This window comes from Lepisma saccharinum, chromosome 27 (genome assembly GCF_977018435.1).
Source record: "Lepisma saccharinum chromosome 27, izLepSacc3.1, whole genome shotgun sequence".
Lineage (NCBI taxonomy): Eukaryota > Metazoa > Arthropoda > Insecta > Zygentoma > Lepismatidae > Lepisma > Lepisma saccharinum.
In genome coordinates, this window is record NC_139255.1 from 42128436 (window position 1) to 42149368 (window position 20933).

Sequence of the window (20933 nt, forward strand, 5' to 3'; positions counted from 1 at the left end):
CTGCAAATTAGGAAAGGTCGAAAACCGTACAATAACAACTGCTCAAGCAGACAGTTTGTCTGCTTGACTAACCTTGTATTAATTCGAAAAGTACGCCCCCACCCCTTTCCAAACTGATTTTAAAGGCATAAGAGGTGGTGTTTCATTTCAACCCCATTGCCGCGATCACCCACAGGTAGGTAGAAAAACTGTACATAATAACCATAACTAAAAATCAATAACAAGTCAATCAAAAGAAACAATCCTCCCATTTTTGTGTTAAGATATAGAGAATTGGTAGCTAAACTACAAAATTTTTGTCCTCCCCAAAAAAATCCCATCATGAATCCCCCGTGGGCACCCCTTTAGCATTTTACCAGGGTCAGTATTCGCGATGAATGCTAAGATTTCAAACGGTTCTGATTTCGATTTACTCCCAGGATCTCTGTGTTAGTTCCTTCACCTTATCATTAGTAAAATCATGGTTACGTGAAATTATGGTTAGGTATGAGTTATATCCAAGGTTTTAGCATCAAGTATAGGTTAGTCAAAAATTAAATGCAATATTTTTATTTTCTTCCGTAGGTTGGCTGTACAGCTTTCTGCGCTCGCAAGCCGATAGATAGTATTGTTGTCTTCGCCTGTGGCAGTTTACAGCGTCACCACTTCAGTTCGCTCTGCAGTGTTGCCAAGAAAACATGGCTGCGCCACTGTCCGTGCGCACCACAGAAGAAAAGCGTTCTGTAATCCGTTTTTTGTGGTCTGAAGGTGTACCAGGAGCTGAAATCCATAGAAGACTTTCAGCACAATACGGTGACAATGTTTTACCGCTGCGAAGTGTTTACCAGTGGATTGAAAAGTTCAAAAGCGGTCGAACAAGTGTGAAGGACGAGGAAAGAAGCGGTCGTCCAGCCACATCCACTACTGATGACAACACTGAGCGAGTCCGTGAGCTGGTTCTGAATAACCGACGAGTGACTGTTGATGAAGTAGCAAACCATATGCACGTTGGTCATGGTTCTGCATTATGAAATTATCCATAACAGGCTCAACTTTCATAAAGTCTGTGCGAGATGGGTCCCTAAAATACTCACTGACGAGAACAAGCGAAATCGTGTGAGAATCTGTCAGCAATTATTGGACAGACATGCTAACGAAGGTGAAGCCTTTTTGAAACTAATCATCACTGGAGATGAAACATGGATCCATCACTTCGAACCTGAGAGCAAACGCCAGAGCATGGAATGGAAACACCCTGAATCTCCATTTTAAAAAAATCAAGCGTTAATACTCTGCAGGGAAAGTGATGCTCACACTTTTTTGGGACTCAGAAGGGTTAATTATGGAACATTATGTGGAAAAGGGGACAACAATAAACAGTGAACGATACAGTGATATGCTTTCGAACAAGTTGAAGCCTGCAATTCGAAGCAAACGACGAGGTCGATTGTCGGAAGGCATTCTTTTGTTGCATGACAACGCGTGTCCCCATACCGCCGCCAACACCGCTCAAACTCTTCAGAATCTGGGTTTCGAGGTGTTAGAGCATCCTGCATACAGTCCCGATCTCGCCCCGCCGGATTACCATCTGTTCGGTCCACTTAAAGATGCTTTAAGAGGCCGTCGATTCGACACAGATCAACAGGTGAAGAAAGCGGTGCATACGTGGCTTGCTGCTCAACCGAAAACATTTTTTCTCAGGGTATCGGAAAGCTTGTGGAACGTTGGACCAAGTGTATTGAAGTGCAGGGAGACTATATTGGAAAATGATATCATTGTAAGTTTTCTATTGTTGCTGTGAAAAATAAAAAAAATGATTGCATTTAGTTGGATAATATTTTTATATCACTGCCCGGTAGTAACGGTTGCGTTGAAAATTTAAAGAAAGAAACCGAGAAAACCAAATGAGAGCTACTTCTTCATTGGTTGAGGATTTTCTTTAAAAAATTGATTGTGACTATTTGACTATTCACCCACATTGTACTGCGATATCATTTCTCAGGTTTAAATTATATTAACATACAACTCAATATCATAATAAGCACTTCTCACATCAAAAGTTTCATATATTTAGTTGAGAGAACGGTTGCTGAACAAAAGTACAAAGACTCGACTCACATCCTGCCATCTAGATGTGTGATATTAAGTTTAAGAACAAAAATCAAATGGTTACAGTCAGGACCGGATTAACACGAAATTGGGCTGTATAATAAGTAACGCTGTGTCTGGGCGTCCGAAATTGGGGCTCCAAAAGCTTTCGGAAAATTCTCGTCTGTTTCCATCTGGGCCTAATGCTGCAGCATCAATAGCACCCAGCTTAATCCGGCCCTGGTTACAGTGCATGTTGATGTGATCGCTGCGGTAGGCAGTAAGGGAGGGGGGATTTGCCACTAGGCTAACCTAGGCTATAGCACAAAAATGAGACGCTGAAGGAGCAGAAGTAACAAGGACCATCGAATATTAAAATTCCGTAATAGGTATGTACAGCGGCGGCGCCAGGATTAATAATCTAGGGGCGCTGAGAGGATGCGGAAATAAATTTAGGGGGTGCGGTGCTGAAAATAACGAAAACACGGAATACGCATGCAACGTTTCAAAACTGAGGAAGCAAGATGCCAAAACAGGGGAGACGCATCGAGGCCTTTTTGCTCGATTGTCTAATAGTTCGCACGGATGACACTAGGGGCCGGTTGTATAAACATCACTAACTGGAGATCAGATTTGACCTACGATCCGGTAGTGAATTAAGTTCAAGCTTCTATCATGTTGTATAAAGCTAACTGTCGTTTTGTCGATCTTAGATAAAATCCTGATCTTGGGTCAAAGAAATACGTTTGGCAACGTGGCAAATCCAGACATGTCGCTAGTGTGCCTGTGATGTTGCCAATTGTCCAACACTGACCAACAAACATTTTGAAGTCGGTTTCGGAAAATGCATGTATTTAATATTTGAATAAAGAATAAATCTGAGGTGCTGGATGTAGTAAATATTCGAACATGTTGCAAATTTAGCAACATCACGTAAATTAGATACTAAACGGCCATTTATTGCTTGTGCACGTTCCACGTGGATGATTTGTCCTTGACAACGAAAGCAACTATCGGTTCTCGGTTGCAAAGGGGAGAAGATATGCTTGCATAAATAGATTTTTTTTAAAAAATATGTATTTCTTTTTAATGCTAAAAAGAGATATAACAACTTTCTTATACTCGGATTTGGAGCTATTGTTCATGGAAGGAGATGTTTATTATATTTATTTTGTGATTACACGACAACATGTTACAGGTGGGCCATTAGTTCCTGTAAGTTTTTTAACCTGTACTAGATAAGGTTCAGCATAGTGCGATAGTGCAGGAGCAAAACTAGCAAAAAGCGGGTGTCAAAGGAAATACACACCACGTAGCGTTCGTTACACCTGCGCCAACTGCACGTTAGCGTAAAATGTCGGTAACATTGCATAAAATTAATGACAATGTTGCGAAATCTGGAAATAGCAGTAATCTTTCATATGTTCAAGTTCTTTGCGAAGTCGTCAGATAAAGATAAGGAGAAAACACAAAGTTTTACGGTGAAGATCCATATGAACTGGACGATAATGAAATTGGGCCTAAGCCTTTGGCCAATTCTTGTTCACGTGCGTTTATTTACTTCACCCAGCTACCTGTAATCAATTTGTTTTTGTATTTATTATACCGCGTTTGTTACAAGCTGTCCCGGTTCCCGCGCTAGCTGATCGCTGGCTTTTCTCTGTGCTGGGGAAAGTCAAAGCCAGGCAGTCAATTAAAATACGCAACGTGGCAACAGCGTCTGCGTAAGCGCCTCTCTTCTGGCTTCCATTCGCTCCTCGCTGTCCAGCAGACGATATTTTCCTCGTTTCTCATTGGCACCGAAATTGTCGAGCGATCCCTAGCGCGGGAATCGGGACAGGTTCTAACAAACGCGGTATAGTGGTTCGGATTCTGCTTGAAATATTTACACCCAGTACAGATTAACTGTAAATTCCGGCTTAGCCATTATCGCCGGTTTCCTTTAAGGTATTTGCAAGCGCTGATCGAATAACAGTTTGTGTTAATGAACGAAATATAAGTGCTCAAGTTCAAACGTACAATTATCAAGATGAATTTAACTATGAATGTTATCATTTTTATAGTCAAACTTATCGGAAGTCTCAGCACCTTTCTACCAAAAAAACAAGGAAACACTATTGTAAGTATGTTTAAACAATAACATGCCAGTTCGACCCATTTGTAGTAAAAGCCACAGAGAAATGTAATGTTTTCTTTGTTCATTAACATTGGCACGATATATTCTCACCAACCAGACGACGCGGCATCTTCTAATCAACAATTATCGAGTCCCGTGCCGTGAAGCGCGCCTTCTGTTCCTTCTCCGAAAATTCGAGGATAAATGTGAGTTTACCTTAAACAACCGAACACAGTACCATCGTTAAAAAGGGTGCAATCTCCCTCCCGCATAAATTGCGTATGTTTACAATAAGAACCGGCCTCAATCATGGCTGCTCGATCCCACAATGCAACAGTTTATAACGTAGGTGAAACACACCTATATTGGCATCTCTTTCAGTGCGTCTGTTGCATACAATAATAACGGTCTCACTTCAGTACCTAACATTCGGCGCTCAATATGACGACATGACATAATATGACACTCTAAGGGTTAGTGTTTTCAGTTGAACGTAGGTGGTGCTGAAGGGGGTGCGGAAGAAAATTAAGGGGTGCGCAAGCACCCCTTCGCGCCCTCCTGAATATGTATACTATTCTGTGCGAATTAAATGTTTTGCTTCGGAAGGGGGGGTGGGGTGATGCCCACCCAGTAGTGTATTTGCGATTTCCTTTTTTGGAGGTAGTTTTTTTGTGGTGTATGGAAGTTTGTATATGTATATGTTAACAGTCGGTAAACTAAACTATTTTCTAAGTACCCTAGAAGAATGGTTCTAGCATAGGTCATTAAAGCTGTGATAACTAGGGCTAGGATTTTGATGCAAATGCATCTTTTTTTTGTAAGGCAGAAACATTGCATAAGTAGATAGGAACGTAAGTGAATAAATTGGGATGCCTTTGTTAGGGCATTTTTTTGCATTTTTTACCATTTTTGGAGTAAAGGTAATTTTTTAAACTTTTTAAACCGTTTAAGTTATTTATCGGCCTTTTAAAAGTCATATTATGCATTTTTCTACATTTTGGTGATAGAAGGGGCATTTTACATTCAAATGTAACCCTTTGAAGGAGAGAGGTTCCCGACTCTCGTCTCATTGTCTTCAGCGTAATTCTGAAAGACTGCGTTTGAAGAAACAAAGATATTGTTGATACAAGCTGTTGTGTAACAATTCAGCTCAAATAATGTGATTTCCCACTATCAATAAATACATTGTCGCCAGACGGATTGTTGTTAAAAAAAACAAGGGGTACAAAGTTTTGTGCTCTATATCGGACATTTTGTCAAGGAAGCAATTTTCACTCCAAGAAATTGAAAGTGACTTAACAGCAAGAAATAGTGTTAATTTCAAGTACGCCTTGTGTCGGTGGAAGTCGAGAGAAGTTTATTCATGTACAAGGCTCCTTTGTCCGAAAACCGACAATCATTATCTTTTGAAAATATGCATATGATTTTCGTTGTGTACTGCACCGCAGTACTTAAAGTGTAAAAGATGACAAAAAGTTAACTTTCTTACTTGTACTACCATACGGAATGAACGTGTGATAGATACTGTAACGTTAATGTGTAATTTGAATTTCTCTTGGTAGTTTATAAATTTGTTTTACAAATCTTTCAGAATTTTTAGGTCATTTTTCTAAGTTTATAGGGCATTTTCTTGCATGTATTAGGTCATAAATGCATTATTTAAAGGTCATTTTTTGAGAATTTTAAGGTCATCAAAAACCTAACCCTAGTGATACCATTTACACAGAAACACTTACTTAATTACATCCTAAGATAAACCCTCGTACACAAAGAAGAGCTATCGAAGTAATAACACCGGAAACTTGACAACATTTCTATTCCAAAGTTCAAACGTAACGTCCATCTAACTTATAACTTGACAAGTTTAAAAACAAGACGCTGCAAATAGCTGTTTCGCAGCTCACACCACATTTCCCCACTCCATTCTCCGCAGCGACGTTGTTTCGCAGTGTTGCAACCTGGAGGAAGCGGAATGGTCTGAGGATTTTCAACGAAATTTGTATTCGCTTTTTCCTGGGCTGTTTTCTACCTGTCGGAGGACAGAACTTTAATCCACAAAGTTGCATACTTTTCGGCACGTAAATCATTAATGGCTGGATCATTAATGGACACGATTGATTTTTCAGTTGTATTTGTTACACAGTTAAAAATAGTGTACGATAGCCTATGCTTTCAATTCCCTGGCAGGTATGGAAATAATTTTGTTTTGCTGGGGTTAAAAAATGTGGGGGGAATCCTCGGTATCGCTCCCCCTCCCCCCCGTTAATTCGCACACTGGGTACGTTTAATAATAGCAAAATACAACATCATGTCAAGTCCTTTTACTTGCTAGAAGAAAGCAGATTCTAGCGTTTTAAATAATCTTACATCATAACTAAGGCAAGGATTTTCATGACTTAGCATATTTTTTGGATAAGGGTGATGTGTTCTCTAAACATATAGAAATTCATATTATGAAAAAACTAATTAAATTAAGGTGATTTTTAAGGGCATATTTTGGCATATTTCTGCCTGATAGAGCATATTTTGATGGATTTTCGGTCATCTTCAGCATATTTTTACATTTTCAAGAAATGTACGTCATTTGACTGTAGCAAGATCTTCTTCATTTTTAATTGAAAATTTAGATAAAATATTTATTGTGGATTGCAACTCAGGGCCCATAAAGTGAACTAAAAATAGGACGTATGTGAAAATATTTCAGCATATAGATATTGATGTTTGAAACAGTCCAGTTATAAGGGCATATTTTACAAATTATAGGGCATATTTTGTAATATTTTAAGTCATAAGAGCATATTTTACTTTGCATATTTTGGTGATTTTTAGGTCATATAAATCCTATCCCTAATCATAACCCTATTTTCAGAGGTCGCGTAACAGTGCTCGAATATCAACAATTGTTCCTCGAAGAAACGAATGTAAATATTATGAATGGCAACAATTGAAAGTCAGGTGTAGAGAAATTGACGGTTTTTAACATCCTCGTCTCAGTTCGCGCCCAGTGTGGCTACCGTAATGTAGTGTCGGTTTCTTTTCCTTTAGTGCGTGTGCGGTATTAGTGTTGCGTGGCAAAATGAATAGTGGTGTAAACCAAAACGAAGTTTAATGAATAATTTTTAATCAGATGTGTCTATATTTAAAGTTTACAAGTGTAATTAATACAGAGCACAACAATAATATTGTCGGCAGGGCATAAAGAATAGCCTAAACGCACGACCATGAAATTAGGCGGGTGGCAGAAGTTCGCGCTGTTGCCACGTCGCAGCAGAACTCCGTGTGTTCGAAGGTTTAAGAGAGAGAAAGATCTCGTTCTAGAGTTGGTCTTTGTAATCTATATGATACAAACTGACAGTGCTCGAAATGTCAGGAATGAGTCCAGTGATGTGCCGTATACTATAACTTTACATCTACATGCGTTGTCTACACGGAATCTACGCGTAAATTACAGTGGTTTGTAGTTTACATAGATTACGTAGACAATCTAAAACACATTAAAATTAATTGTCAAGGCTCTCGTGAAAGGAAAGTGACATTTTCAACTACATTTATTCCCAACGAACTGACAAGAATCCTATTTGCAACAAAATTTCTCTCTTTTTCTTTCTATCATTAACCATTAACAAAGTAAATTCTATGCAGAAAAAACAGATGGCAGTAGTTGCGCAAAAGGAGTCTTGTTTCCATAAAACACTACAATATTTCTTATATAGCTTTTTCCTCGGTGAGAAATTGTTTACAATTGTAAAGAAGAGTATACAACATTCTTCTTACACATCGGCATATGATGCGTACTATAATTTTGTTTTAATTCTACAGCGCTCTTTGCTAAGTCACCGCCTTTCGCCATGTTATTTACATAGATAACGTTATCTACATGAATAAAATAGTCTAACTGTAGAATGTAAAACTGTCGTTGTTTGCGTGTAGACGCACATCACTGGGAATGACACAAAAGTGCCTCGGAGAGAGGTCGGCCTCACGCTCGAACTAGGCAACGCAGCCCGGTTGACGTTGCCACACAGTGCGCGGGAACCAGCGACTTTTGTCCCGCTCTCGCCTTGCTTTTCCCACATGTGGCAACAGCGCAAATCTGCCCAGCCGCCTAATTTCATGACCGTGTGTTTAGTGGCCCAAATTGTATAAATCCTTCCCTGGCTGTAGGCATGGGAGCAATCTACTAAGCCACGCCACATGTTAAGTTTGCAGCAACTTTTCACATATATAGACCCAAACGTGCGCGCAGAATATAGTTCCGCTGCAATACTGCTGATTTTCTCACTGTCTGTGATATGAACAGCTCGGCGGTTAAGGCAAGACTGGCACAGGAGATGCTGAGCTATGTTCTAGCGTGGATTAATACATAACATATGCTGCAAAGTTAACCTGTCGCGGGGCTAGAGACCTGATCACAGAATAGCTTCCTCTTCGTGAACATCTGTGGAGAAATTGAACGCAAGACAATTTCCAGGTAAAGAAAACAGCAGGAGGAACTTCTTAACTTACACACGCAAACTTCCTCTTACAGATTGACATTGGTTCAAAATAACATTCGCTCGGGAAAGCAAGCAATCTGCTCGAGGCAGCTGCAAAAGTTTCAAAGCGTGCATCGACATCCATTTTGAAGGGAGGAGCAGTGGCGTACTTCTGGTTTCTCCTATGCACAACATGGGCGTATGTTAGAGCCATCGTCCGAGGCCCCGGGTCAGACAAAAGCGATTGTCTGCAGTTTCTTACGAGTTTAAGGGAAGCTAGTGCTTACAATTAAGTAATTATAAATTATTTACAATTTGATTTTTCTTGGCTGCAAAGATTGTCCTGAAATACTTAAAAATATCCATCAAGAATGTGTTCAAATGTTTAAATTAAAGGTGGTTAATATGCACTATTCGTTTAATATGAAATCATAAAGTGAAAACGTCTATAGTCTGTCCCAGCAATTTCTGGAGCGACCGAACGAAAGCAATTCTCTGCACAAGTAGATAGTGACTCGGAAGCAGTGATGTGTATCTACGCGTAAACAACAATAGTCTACATTCTACACGTAGACTACTTTATACACGTAAATAATGTAATCTATGTAAACAACATGGCGATAGGTGATGACTTAGCAAAGGGCGCTGTAGAAGTGAAACAAAATTATACTGCGCATGAGTTGCTGATGTGTAGAGAAGAATCTTGTGTACACATTAACAATTGCGAAAAATTTCTCATCGAGGAAAAAATACAACATAGGAAATATTCTATTGTTTTAGGGGGAAAAGAGTAATTTTCTCCCACGACTGCCATCTGTTGGCGTCTTTGACATCTTTGCTATCTTTAGCTTCTTTCACAGTTGACGATAAAAAGAGAAGAGAGAAATTTTGTTGCAAATAGGATTCTTGTCAGTTCGTAAGGATCAAATATAGTTGAAAATGCCACTCTACTTTCATGAAAGCCATGGAAATTAATTTTAATGTAGCTTAGATTGTCTACGTAGTCTATGTAAACTACAACCCAATGTAATCTATACGTACATTACGTGTAGTCAACGCATGTAGACGTAAACTTAAAGTGTACGGCACATCACTGCTCGGAAGGACTCGACCAATGAACATGTGCGAGGGAACAGTATTGCGTTGAGGGGAAAAGCGACTGGAGCTCCCAGCTGCTTGTATCAGCGTGTACTGCTTCGCTCCGCCCACCACCTTCCTATCCTTCTGCGTGACTTCCCGGGATGGATAGTTACGGCACTGTTTCAGTTTCGAGTATCTGCATGTGCAGGAGTTTTTCCATTGTTCCTTCATCAGTATCATTTAATTAAACAAAATAATAGTTTTACTCGGGAACAAAATCGCAGAGACCACACCGGGAAACGACCCCAGAGCCCTTTGACAGCAAAGGAAACGCCCTGGGTCACTGGATTTTATGCTAGTCCCTACGTCAGCGGTCTTCAACTTGTCAGACAGTGAGGGCCAAACTAAAAATTTCAACGACGCTCGCGGACCGCGAAGCTACACTACGGTACCTATTAAGTTTCGAACTATCGGTTTATATGTTAAGTACTAAATTTTTCAAACAGGCACGGGCCACAGCAAAGGGCTCTGCGGGCCATGGGTTGAAGACCTCTCCCCTACGTAATTGGAAAGAAAATACCCTCCGTAAAGAACCCTATAGACGCTACATACAAGCACTCTTTCTCGAACTGAAACGGATTCAGAAATAAATATCTGTTCGGCAAACAAGATAACGAGGTAACCATTAGACAAATGAGCATCGTGACCTCCCAGTCATATCCAAAATAGCCGTCCTCAAATTTCACCTTCCGCTTCTGTTGGATTAATCTTGTTCCCTACTTAGGTTGGCTTTCTTTCTATTTGTGTTTTTTACGTAGCTTTCCCACCTCTTGGGTTAATCGCAACGATGTACTGATTAAATGGATTATTTTTTTTAAGGCCACGAGGAACAGTTTCAGTCTCCAGGCAGACACTAGGTTCTGGAATGACCCTAAACCTCCCCAATGACCTTTCCCCGCGGCAAGCTGAAGAAAGATAAGTGGACTGGATGGTTGTAGGAGAAAAAAATTAACATTACGCTTATGGGAGTATTATTTTACTAACTCTCTTGGAAATATCAAACTTCTGATGGCGTAGAAAAACACGTGAACGGAAAGAGGACAGGTTGAAGATTTTGTTACTGCCCATTCAGACGATATTGAAAGAAATTCACACCTGGTGCAAAACTGGCACTTTTCACCTTAATGCCGTACCTAGGATTAGAACCCAGGATCTCTAGATGTCTTCAAGTGTATTGAGAGGTCGACCTACGATATCACTAGCTACTGAAGGTCTTATTCCATTTCATTTGATGTTCGTTATTCATTGGCACTTTTTGGCTAATCACGAAAAAAGGATTACATCCAGGTCACGCTATCGTCCGGCCCTCATTCATAGTGCAGAACGGTTATTTTGACACCATCCTGTTTCACAGCTGGCTGCTTCTAGGAGGATGGATTCTAAAGTTGCCGCTTGTTGCCCATACAGGGGGCAGCGGTAGGTAATTGGCTGTTTGGTCGCCAAGTTTCTTCGTAGTAAACAAGGCAACACTGCCGTAAAGGTGGTAGCTAGCTTGGCTGGACTCTGGTAATGATTTGATGGAATTGATGAAGGAGCCCTCTCAAAGAACAGCCATGCCCAGACTTGGATTCGAAACCCGGGAACCATAGGCGGAGTTTAAGCTTTTGCTTTGGGGGGCCAGACTCTGGGAGAAGCATATGATGTACCTGAGGGTCCGGAGGCCTTCTTTAGAAAAAAAAACAAAAAAAACAACAACTGAGTTTAGGCCTTTTAGATTTGAAAATGTTAAATTTCCTCGCTTAAGTAAACAAATATTAATTAATATATTGGTTGCCAGTTTTGAAAGAAGCAAAACAGTACGATTATTGCATTTTGCATTTCATTATTTTTTTATTGATACAATACTCGTATTACTTTAAAAAAGTTACGGTACAATAGTAAGCTTCAGAAAGTTTAGAAACATTAAATTGAAGAGTTCTTTTGATGCCTCAGCAGTAACTGTTGACTCAACACAAAGTCATTTTACGTTTTTCTTTCTTCAAACTGTACACATCAATCAAATCGTCTAAGACCCGCTATTGCGGCGCAATTACCGCACATGCCAAACGTCAAGATTTGCGGTATGGCTTCATAACAAAAATGTAGTAACTGAACTTAATCATGTGTTATTTTTTTAGTAGTCTTTAAATTGGGGGGCAGGCCCCCCCTGAACTCCGCCTATGCCGGAACCCCTTGCTTGCCACGGAGGTAGACTATATAAATTGTTCAAATGATGGAGTTTAAAAGTTACGAAAAGTTTTAAAAGTTACGGTTCGAACAGGGCTACTTCATCAGTTCTACAAGTGGGAAGAAAAGCTGGTACCTCCGCCACTGCTCAGAAATAAAATTATTTTGTAACGAAGATTTAAATTCTGGCCTGGTAAACACAAGGCGAGACCAATCGTCTCTGGTGTTAAGGAATATACACCTGAAGCAAAGACTCGCACGAGGCTTTCTACATAGCAAGTCATAGCTAGCCAGCGATCCTGTCGCGTTCTTATCTACTACGATCGCAAATGTTTACGAGCCATTCTCCCATAAAGAGGAATTACCCATTCAATTTTCTCCTATTATACCTGCCTGTGAGTAAACTACGCTTGCAAGTTAGGAGGCAGCTGACGAGATAAGAAGTTGGGGAGGGGAAAGCAAGCAATTTTGCAGCCACGGCAAGGCAGGAAACAGGTTTGCTGGGAACACAGAGCTTCAGGAAATTGTGACAAGATTGTTTGGTGAATAAAGTAACACTTCTTGTCGGTACGGCGAAGTGAAGCTGTTTATTTGATCAATAGGGTTATGCAATCTTTGTCCATTTGATATTGGCCAGATTAACAGCGGGAAATGCGTTCGTCTCACGTAAGGACTGGTGTTTTAAATTTATCCCAGTAATCATTCCTTCTCGTATTATTAAGAGTAATTGAAAATAAAACCCTTAGAAAAATATTTGGACCTAAAAGGGATGAGGAGACAGCTGAGTGGAGAAGGTTACATAATTTAGAGCTGCACAATATTGATTGATTGATTTAGTTTATTTTACTTCGCGTTTTGTGCATCTTGGCTAAATTGCGAAGATGGGGATGAGTGATGAAATGATGAAATTGATGAATGGACATTCACAATCAACCAAGCCCGAGCTGGATTCGAACCCGGGACCCTTGGAGCTGCACAATATGTATTCATGTCCAGACATTATTAGAAAAATTAAATCAAGAAGACTTAGGTGGGCAGCCCATGTGAGAATTTACAGGATTCTTGTTGGGAAATCTGATGGTAAGAGACCAGTAGGAAGGCCAAGACGAAGATGGAGGGATAACGTTGAGATGAACCTAAAGGAAATCGGTAGGGTGGAAAAAAAGTGGATAGATCTTGCTCAGGATAGGGACAGATGGAAGGCGTGTGTCGCTGCAGCCATAAACCTTCGGGTTTAAGAAGGCTAGAGAGTGAGCGAGTTAGTTATATCTTGCATCTATTATTTTGAGACGAGGCCGAGAACAAGACATGAATTTGGAAATCGTATCACCCACGACCAGGGGGCGAGAGGGGGCAGTTGCCCTCCACTTTTCGACACTTTTGCCCCCGCACTATGCTAAACGTTATCTACAAAGGGAAATATACTGTATTTGCCCCTCCCCCAGTTTTCCAGTTTTGGCACCTTGCCCCCCCCCCCCCCGGTTTTTGAACCCAATCGCCGCCACTGCCCACGACATGAGACTGTGCCCAGTCGCGCCTCGTCTTCGTGCTTATAGTAATTGAAATAAAATTGACTTTAACCTTCGGAAAGAAGTAATTATTGTTAGCTCGTAACTTGGGACATATCTTCTTTGTCACAGTACTTTGTATTCTCTAACTCGTTCTAAAAATAAGGCGCAGTTTTCTAGTCTATGTGGAATATGGGAATGATATTAATCTTGTAATAATCAATCTTTTATCCAGGGTTGTTAAAGGTTCAGGAACCCATAAATTCTATTGGGTTCCGCTGCACGACCGAAATTTAAATTCGGTACAGTTGCGTATTGTTTCATTGAAAATATGTTCCTGGCCGTATTTAAATTGATCCGGAAAAAAATGGTTTCTTAAAATACTTTAAACGTAAAAAGGTTTCTTACGCCCTAGAACCCATTTAAACTTTCTGATTTCCTCTCCCGGACGGGAACTGAATTTATTCACAATTCCTGGACCATTAACAACCCTGGGATTGTTAAGGATCCAGGAGCTCATACATTCTAATGGGTTCCGTAACAGGACCGGAACATTTTTTTCTCGAAGAATTTAAATTCGGTCCAAGTTGCGTATTGTTTCATTTCTATACGGGACTTGGACCCTATTTAAACTGATCCGGAAAAAAAAAGTTCCTGCACCGTATTCAAATTGATCTGAAAAAAAAAAAAAAAAGGTTTCTGGACCGTAAACAAATTGGTCCGGAAAAAAGGTTTCTGGACCGCTTTTAAATACCATACTTTACAAATAAAAAGGCTATTTACGGTCCAGAACCTATTTAAGCTTCCTGATTTTACTTCTTGGAGCGGAATTGAATTTATTTAAAATTCCTGGACTTTTAACAACCCAGTTATAAACTTGAGACGAGACCAACAGACATTTGTCCCTTAAGACTGGAACGAGAATATTTAGAAATTGGGAGACAACACTAAGTTAGGCATTTGCCCCTCCAGATAAAAACTTGAAACAAGACGAAAATAGACATTTGGTCCTCCAGACCAAGACGAGTCTCGAGGACACGACTAAAATGGACGAGGCATTCTCTCCTCGGGACGAGAACAAAATAAGTCAAAATCTAGACTAAATTAGACATTTACTGCTAGAGACGAAGACGAAACTAGATAGAACCTCTAGAAGGGACTGAAATAGGTATTCTATCCTCGAGAAGAGAAGAGGCTCGTTAGACACTGCAACGAGACTAGATTAGACATTTGCTACTCTAGACGAGAACTCGCTATAAACTATAGTCAGTACTAAATAAGGCAATCTCTTCTCGAGATGAGCACGAGGCTTATTTGAAACTGGAGACGAACCCACTTGCCCATTGGGAACGACTTAAGATGACCGGGCCCCTCTCCGATTTTCTTCATATTTGGCATACTCACGAATTGAGGCCTCCCAATAACGAATCTGAAGTTAAAGGGGTAACAAACAGTTCGTTATATCGGAGACACTTTTCTTCAATTTGCAGAAGAAACTACTTACGGAAATCAGTTTCTGCAGCATTGTCGAAGTTCTTGGAGGTATTTTCTTTCATCTTTCAATCTATTTCAGCCGGAAATTTATTCCCGTTGCTTCAATTTAAGCGAAAACTGAACCACGCCGTTTTTTAACTATGTTTGCCTAACCTAACTGAACCTAACCTAACCTTCTGTGAATTGTCCGTGGGGCTATCCGGGAATGGTTTTTGGGGCTATTGGTGGATGGTTATACGATCAAAATGGTTTTTGGGGCTATGCGTGAATGGTTTTTGGGGCTATCCGTGAATGGTTTGTGGAGCTCGCACCATGACGTGCGTTCCGTAACACTTCGAGAAATGGCTTATTTTAGTGCAAAAAATGTTTCTAATCGTGTTAAAACCTTAATGGCACCTTCAAATATGTTCCGCAATACACAATTGGTAAGTACGAACCATACGAAAGTGTCTCCGATATAACGAACTGATACCGTTAAAAGTTGTCGGAAACTTCTAGAAATTGCAAAATAAGCGAAAAAAAGGCGTTAGTTTTCGAGATGGAGACCGTCGATTTTTGCGATTTTTTTTGTTTCAGAAGGAAATATATATATTCCTGATACTACCACGGCACCAAATTTTAACTATGTTTGCCTAACCTAACCACACGTCAATGGTTCGTGGGGCTAGCGTTAATGGTTCGTCAGAATAGTCAAACTCATATTCCCAACCCTTGCAAACTTCTCCAAACAAGAAATCCTATCCACTCTACAAATTCATGACCTTTCTCTTCGCCGTCAACTCTCACATTTAACACTACTCTTCTGAATCATTAATGGAGAACTTTTCACCAGCGAACTCTTGCCACTTCTTAATATCAGAATCCCACGTCCCAACAGTAAATGCAACAACTTCTTTTACATTAAATCTTCAAGGCTATCTTTAGAAGAAAGATCACATCTCGACAGGCTACAAACCATTTACAACTCATTAAAAGACGCTGCGGGCTTCCATTTATCAAAGCACACTTACAGAACGGCGTGCATAAAGCAGATGAAGTGTAAATAATATTCTTTATGCCCTAGTTGTTATTATTATTGTTATATATGTATGTGTGTGTGTATTTGTCCATCTTATGTATGAAAATAAAAACGAGAAGAAATAGGATAAAAAGGCGGGTGAACCGTTTAAATTCAGGACGTCCTGGTTTATTTAAAGGTACCAGGACATTAAGAGCATAGAGTCCAGCGCAGATATTTCTGCCGTGCGATGCGCGAAACAACTAAAGAAGCAGTGTTGCTAATGGAGAAGATAGAAAAATCGCTGCAGTGCGCCGATGCACAGCTGTTACGTACAACAATAAAATTAGAGAATTCAGGTCTATCTAACGTTGAGTTTTAAACGTCATGCATTATACCAGGACTAGGATTAATATGTACTAACAAGTGGCTTTGTATGTAGCTACATACATATGGACTAAAAATTCGCAAAATATGAAGTAACACATAAGTAAAATTACCAAAAATGCTGCAAAGAAGACTTCTTCATACGATTCCTTATTTGAGTGATTTCAAACAAAATAAAATATATATATATATATTATTTTTCATTGCATTAATGCACTGGTGGCGTTCTAACTTTTCACTCCCAAAACCCGTATACACTGGTATGGAACTGCAACGGCAGATAATAACATGCCAACGTGTTAAACTGCTACAATTGCACCATAACACTCCTCCTGAAGCAGTATTATTATTTCCTCTCTGAGATCGGCGACAGTCGGTTGCCTTTGTTGTACATTTACAAAGGATGCCGGCTTCCACAACAATAACAAGTACATATACTGCCACTAGACGATAAGCTGCACGGCTTTTTCTTTTGTTATGAACCAGGGCCGGCGCTAGTCATTTTGCCTCCCTGGGAGGTGGCGGCAGATGCCGCTCTATTTCGACCCCCCCCCCCCCGGTCATTACGCAGCAACGGAAAATAACGTTTTCATCGAAAGCGTCCACTGACGATTTGGTCGCTGGTCTTTGTCGTTCTTTCCCGGGAGTGTGGAATGATGTGGAGGGGCCTTCTGACATCTCAAGAGATTGTCTTTCGTTCATGATAGCCCTGATTGTTCTTTCAGGAACTCCAGTCGCAGCCGCTGCTCTCTTGCCAAAATGCTTTATTGGGATGCTAACACCGTGACTGGCTTCCTCCTTCATGAACGCGTGCACGTTGCTTAGAATTTCCCGAGCTTGGCTATGCAAGGTTTTTGATTTCAACTTCGACAGAACTGGAGGCATTATGGAATTTAACGTTCATTAGCAAACACACACTTTTACATACACACACGCAATACACGCACACAACGTCAAACCGGTCAAATACTTAGTATAAAATAAAAATATGGTGCTTCCAATCCAACAAAACTCACCGCCACTTTACCTGCCTTTCACCTTGCGTGACAGAAATAGTGCTTCATTATTACAGTTCGCAACACTAGTTACTAGCTAGCCAATGAACATGCACTGCATAAAAGAAGCAAGCACTACGCCGTGCTATATTGCCACATTACCGTCCCTGCCGAACGGTGGGAACCGCGAGCTGGAGCGCTATTCAATTGTTTTGAATGATGTTTGCGCGAGTGTGTCCAGGAATGAATGACAATATGGCAACAATAGCGAAGGTTTTCGAGCAGGGTAGAACACATGATGCTAAGAGAGAGGGAGACGAAACGAAAATTCGTTTCTACGGAACGGCAAATTTACGTGTGTGGCACAAAGTACGCGGGTGGAGGCGGGCTACTTCGGGAGGTTTCCCCCCTTTAGATATGTATATGTGTTTCAAAAAGTATTCTTTTATACTCACTCAATACGTTCTGCACTACTGTCTTCTTCATGTTCTAATTATGTATTGTATCATGATTCATTCCGTGAACTAGTGTATCTTGTATATCAATTAAATTCAGAAGGAAAAGCTTTGTAATGAGATGTAGTGAAAATGTGATCCAATGAAATGTATGATAAAATTATAAATGTATACATTCTAAAGGTCAATAAATAAGTGTCCATCTTATTATTTTGTTTATTTCTTATCTGGTTGAAATCCTGATGTAAAATGGATTTTTCTGTATTCAGGACTTTTCAAATAAATAAATAAATTATTTTGCAATTTTTAGAAGTTTCCGACAAATTTTAACTTCAGATTCGTCATTAGCAGGCCTCAATTAGTAAGTATGTCAAATATGTAGAAAATCGGAGAGGGGTCCGGTCATCTTAGGTCACACCGCCCATTGAAACCAGTTAAAAAAATGAAAAAACTCGTTAGAAACTTCAGGCGTTACTAAGCATAGGCGGGGGGGGGGGGGAAGGCAATTGCCCTCCCTAATCAAGGACGCCCACAGACTTTTTTTTCCAACGGAGAGACAAGCAAGGTATTTTTCCATGGGCTATATTGCCCCCTCTTAAAACACCACTTGAATTTCAAATTATCCATTATTGTAAATTACTGTGACAAATTAAATTATACGTGTGAAATATATACTTTTAGGTTGACATTCGATTTCTAAGGGGGAGGTGTGGCTATCCTTGTTATCCCTTGGAGTTGTCCATGTCCCTACATTATTATGCTTTAGTGTAGAGTAACTAAATTTAGTGTAGATGAATCATATCGCCGTTATTAAACGATATACTCTTATAACACCATTAAGCCTTGTTTCCATGATAGGAAAAACTCAATATGCTGACCAAGTCAGAAATTTATTTTATTATAAAACATAAACTAAACGTAACGTTTCAACCTTCTAGCAAGGTCTTCTTCAGACTCTGCACCAAGTGCAAATGTAACAAGGTACAACAAAACAGGACGAAACGTTACGTTTAATTTATGTTTTATAATAAAATAAATTTCTGCATATTGAGTTTTTGATATACTATTAAATAAAATTAAGTATTTTCAAGCCGATTAAAGTTCAAAGCAACTACGGGGGAAGCGGGTTCAGTGGTGCAACCACAGGGGTGCGATGAACATTGCCCCTCCCCAACCTTGGACGGAAATCATTTCTAGGGGGGCCAACATTGAGGTAAAAGAAAGCAAGGCTAGTAGAATCTAAGAGTAGCAGGACAAAAGGATACTCAAGATGGAATTAGTGTTCACGACTTTCTTGCATTATTTCTTCCAAACGGGCAAGAGCACCTGCGGGGTGACACAAAGGGAAATTACCCTCGATATAAAATTTTATACAAAAAAATATAATAATTTCGTAAAATTTTCTTGCTTGCAGTACCTGGTTTTCTTAGTCTTGTCAAGTTCAAGAGCCGTAGCCAGTTGGCCCTTGGCACCGAACGACCCACATGAAAAAAATGTAAAAGAGAATGCCATGGCAGCCCAATAAATTTGTTTCAGCCATATTAAATCAATATTGTTTTCAGTTTGGTAAAATTTGGAGCTAAAAATGTCATTCTCTTCTGTGATGCATTATTGTTCATTTGGTTTTTTAAGTCCACTTTATGCACAGTAGGCTAATCGGGACTGGGCCTACAGTTTAAAGTGGCATCCGAAGCACTATGTGCATCCACCACGTATCGAACCCAGGACCCCTTCATTACAAGGCGGTGACGTTACCACTGCGCCATCGGGGAGGCCCCCTGTAATGCATTGTAAATTACCAGAAGTAAGACCAACTATGTACTTCACACTGTTTCTCCTAAACAATTTTCTCTTAAATGCATGAACAATTGTTTGGAGGAAAAGGAGCGCGCACATTTGAAATGACAATTTATATAATTTCTGTTGTTGGTTTGTTATGAGTTTCTTTATGTTTTAAGTCCAAAACGAGAACAAGGTTCGGGAGACGAGACTAATGTAGGCATTTGCTCAGGAGAATGAGACTCAGTGGAAACTTGAGACGAGATTTGACATAGTCACGGCTCTATATCATCACTTCAGACTGCTATAAGCAAGGGAGGAAATGAGAAGTGGGGAATATAGTACAAAAAAGTAAAAATATCTACATACCGTTTCAGCCGCTGACAGGCGTATCTTCCAGAGGTTGTATCCCCCTTTCCAAGAAGACGGTGCGAAGGAAGGGACCGAAGAGAACGGCGAAGGAGGAGCAGAAGAGAAGAAGGAGGGGAGGTTTGAACTGCAACAACTCTCTCACCGACAGACGTGGCAGTCAGAGCACCTGTTCACGTGAGCAATACAACCGCGACTGGATAAAATGCAACGGATCTAGTCTGCCTGAAACTACAGGAGTGAGTGCGACGTAACAGCCTGACGTAGCAGTCGAATCGCGACTCTTTGCACGGGACGTTATCTCGTAGACTCCGCAAGTCTCATTCTGTGCTAGCGGACAGGGTTGCCAACCGCACAAGCACAAAATCCACTGGCGATTTTTTTTTAGATTTTTTTGGGGACATTCCAGCATTACGTGTGTGTCTGTCACACGGGGGTGGCTCAAGATAAAACATTTCTACCCTGCCACCCCCAAACTTTCCACCTCAGTCCCTCTACTTTCTACGAGGCCCGATAAAAAGAACAAGACTGTTATGTTTTTACGGTTTTAACGAGGAGAAATAATGCCACAATTTTCTAAAAAAAAATACTTAAGTTTTACTGTTAAAGGACACATTTACTGTAGGAATGTATTTAATACCTAGCATAACAATAATATCTTAGCCCAGGGGTCTTCAACCAACCGCCCGTGGGCCAGAGGTGGCCCGCACACCCCTTTGCCGTAGCCCATGCCAGTTTGAAAAATTAAGTACCTACCATAAGAACCGGAATTAGTAAATTGTAGATGGCAGCATCTTACAGTTCTCAATACCGTAGTGTAGCTTCGTGGCACACGAGCATCATTGAAATTGTTTTTGTGGCTGCTACCAGTGTTGCCACAATCTGAGGGCATAATTTCCCTTTCCAAGGTACAACATTTACCTTTTTGCACTGTTTTTCCCTTCCCTAAAAACCTTTAAAAATAATAGTGATAAATAGTACATAA

The 20933-nt window shown here is 40.3% G+C and overlaps 1 protein-coding gene across 3 annotated transcripts in view; it reads right to left on the bottom strand.

Annotated features, from left to right (window-relative positions):
• The window catches only part of Cbp53E (Calbindin 53E), a 359196-nt gene extending 338951 nt beyond the window's left edge, over positions 1-20245 (bottom strand). For all 3 annotated transcript variants that reach the window (XM_083113520.1, XM_083113521.1, XM_083113519.1), the window contains exon 1: positions 19949-20245. The gene's annotated coding sequence lies outside the window, so the exon portion shown is untranslated. The remainder of the gene's footprint in view (positions 1-19948) is intronic.
• Between the last annotated feature and the right edge of the window lie 688 nt (positions 20246-20933).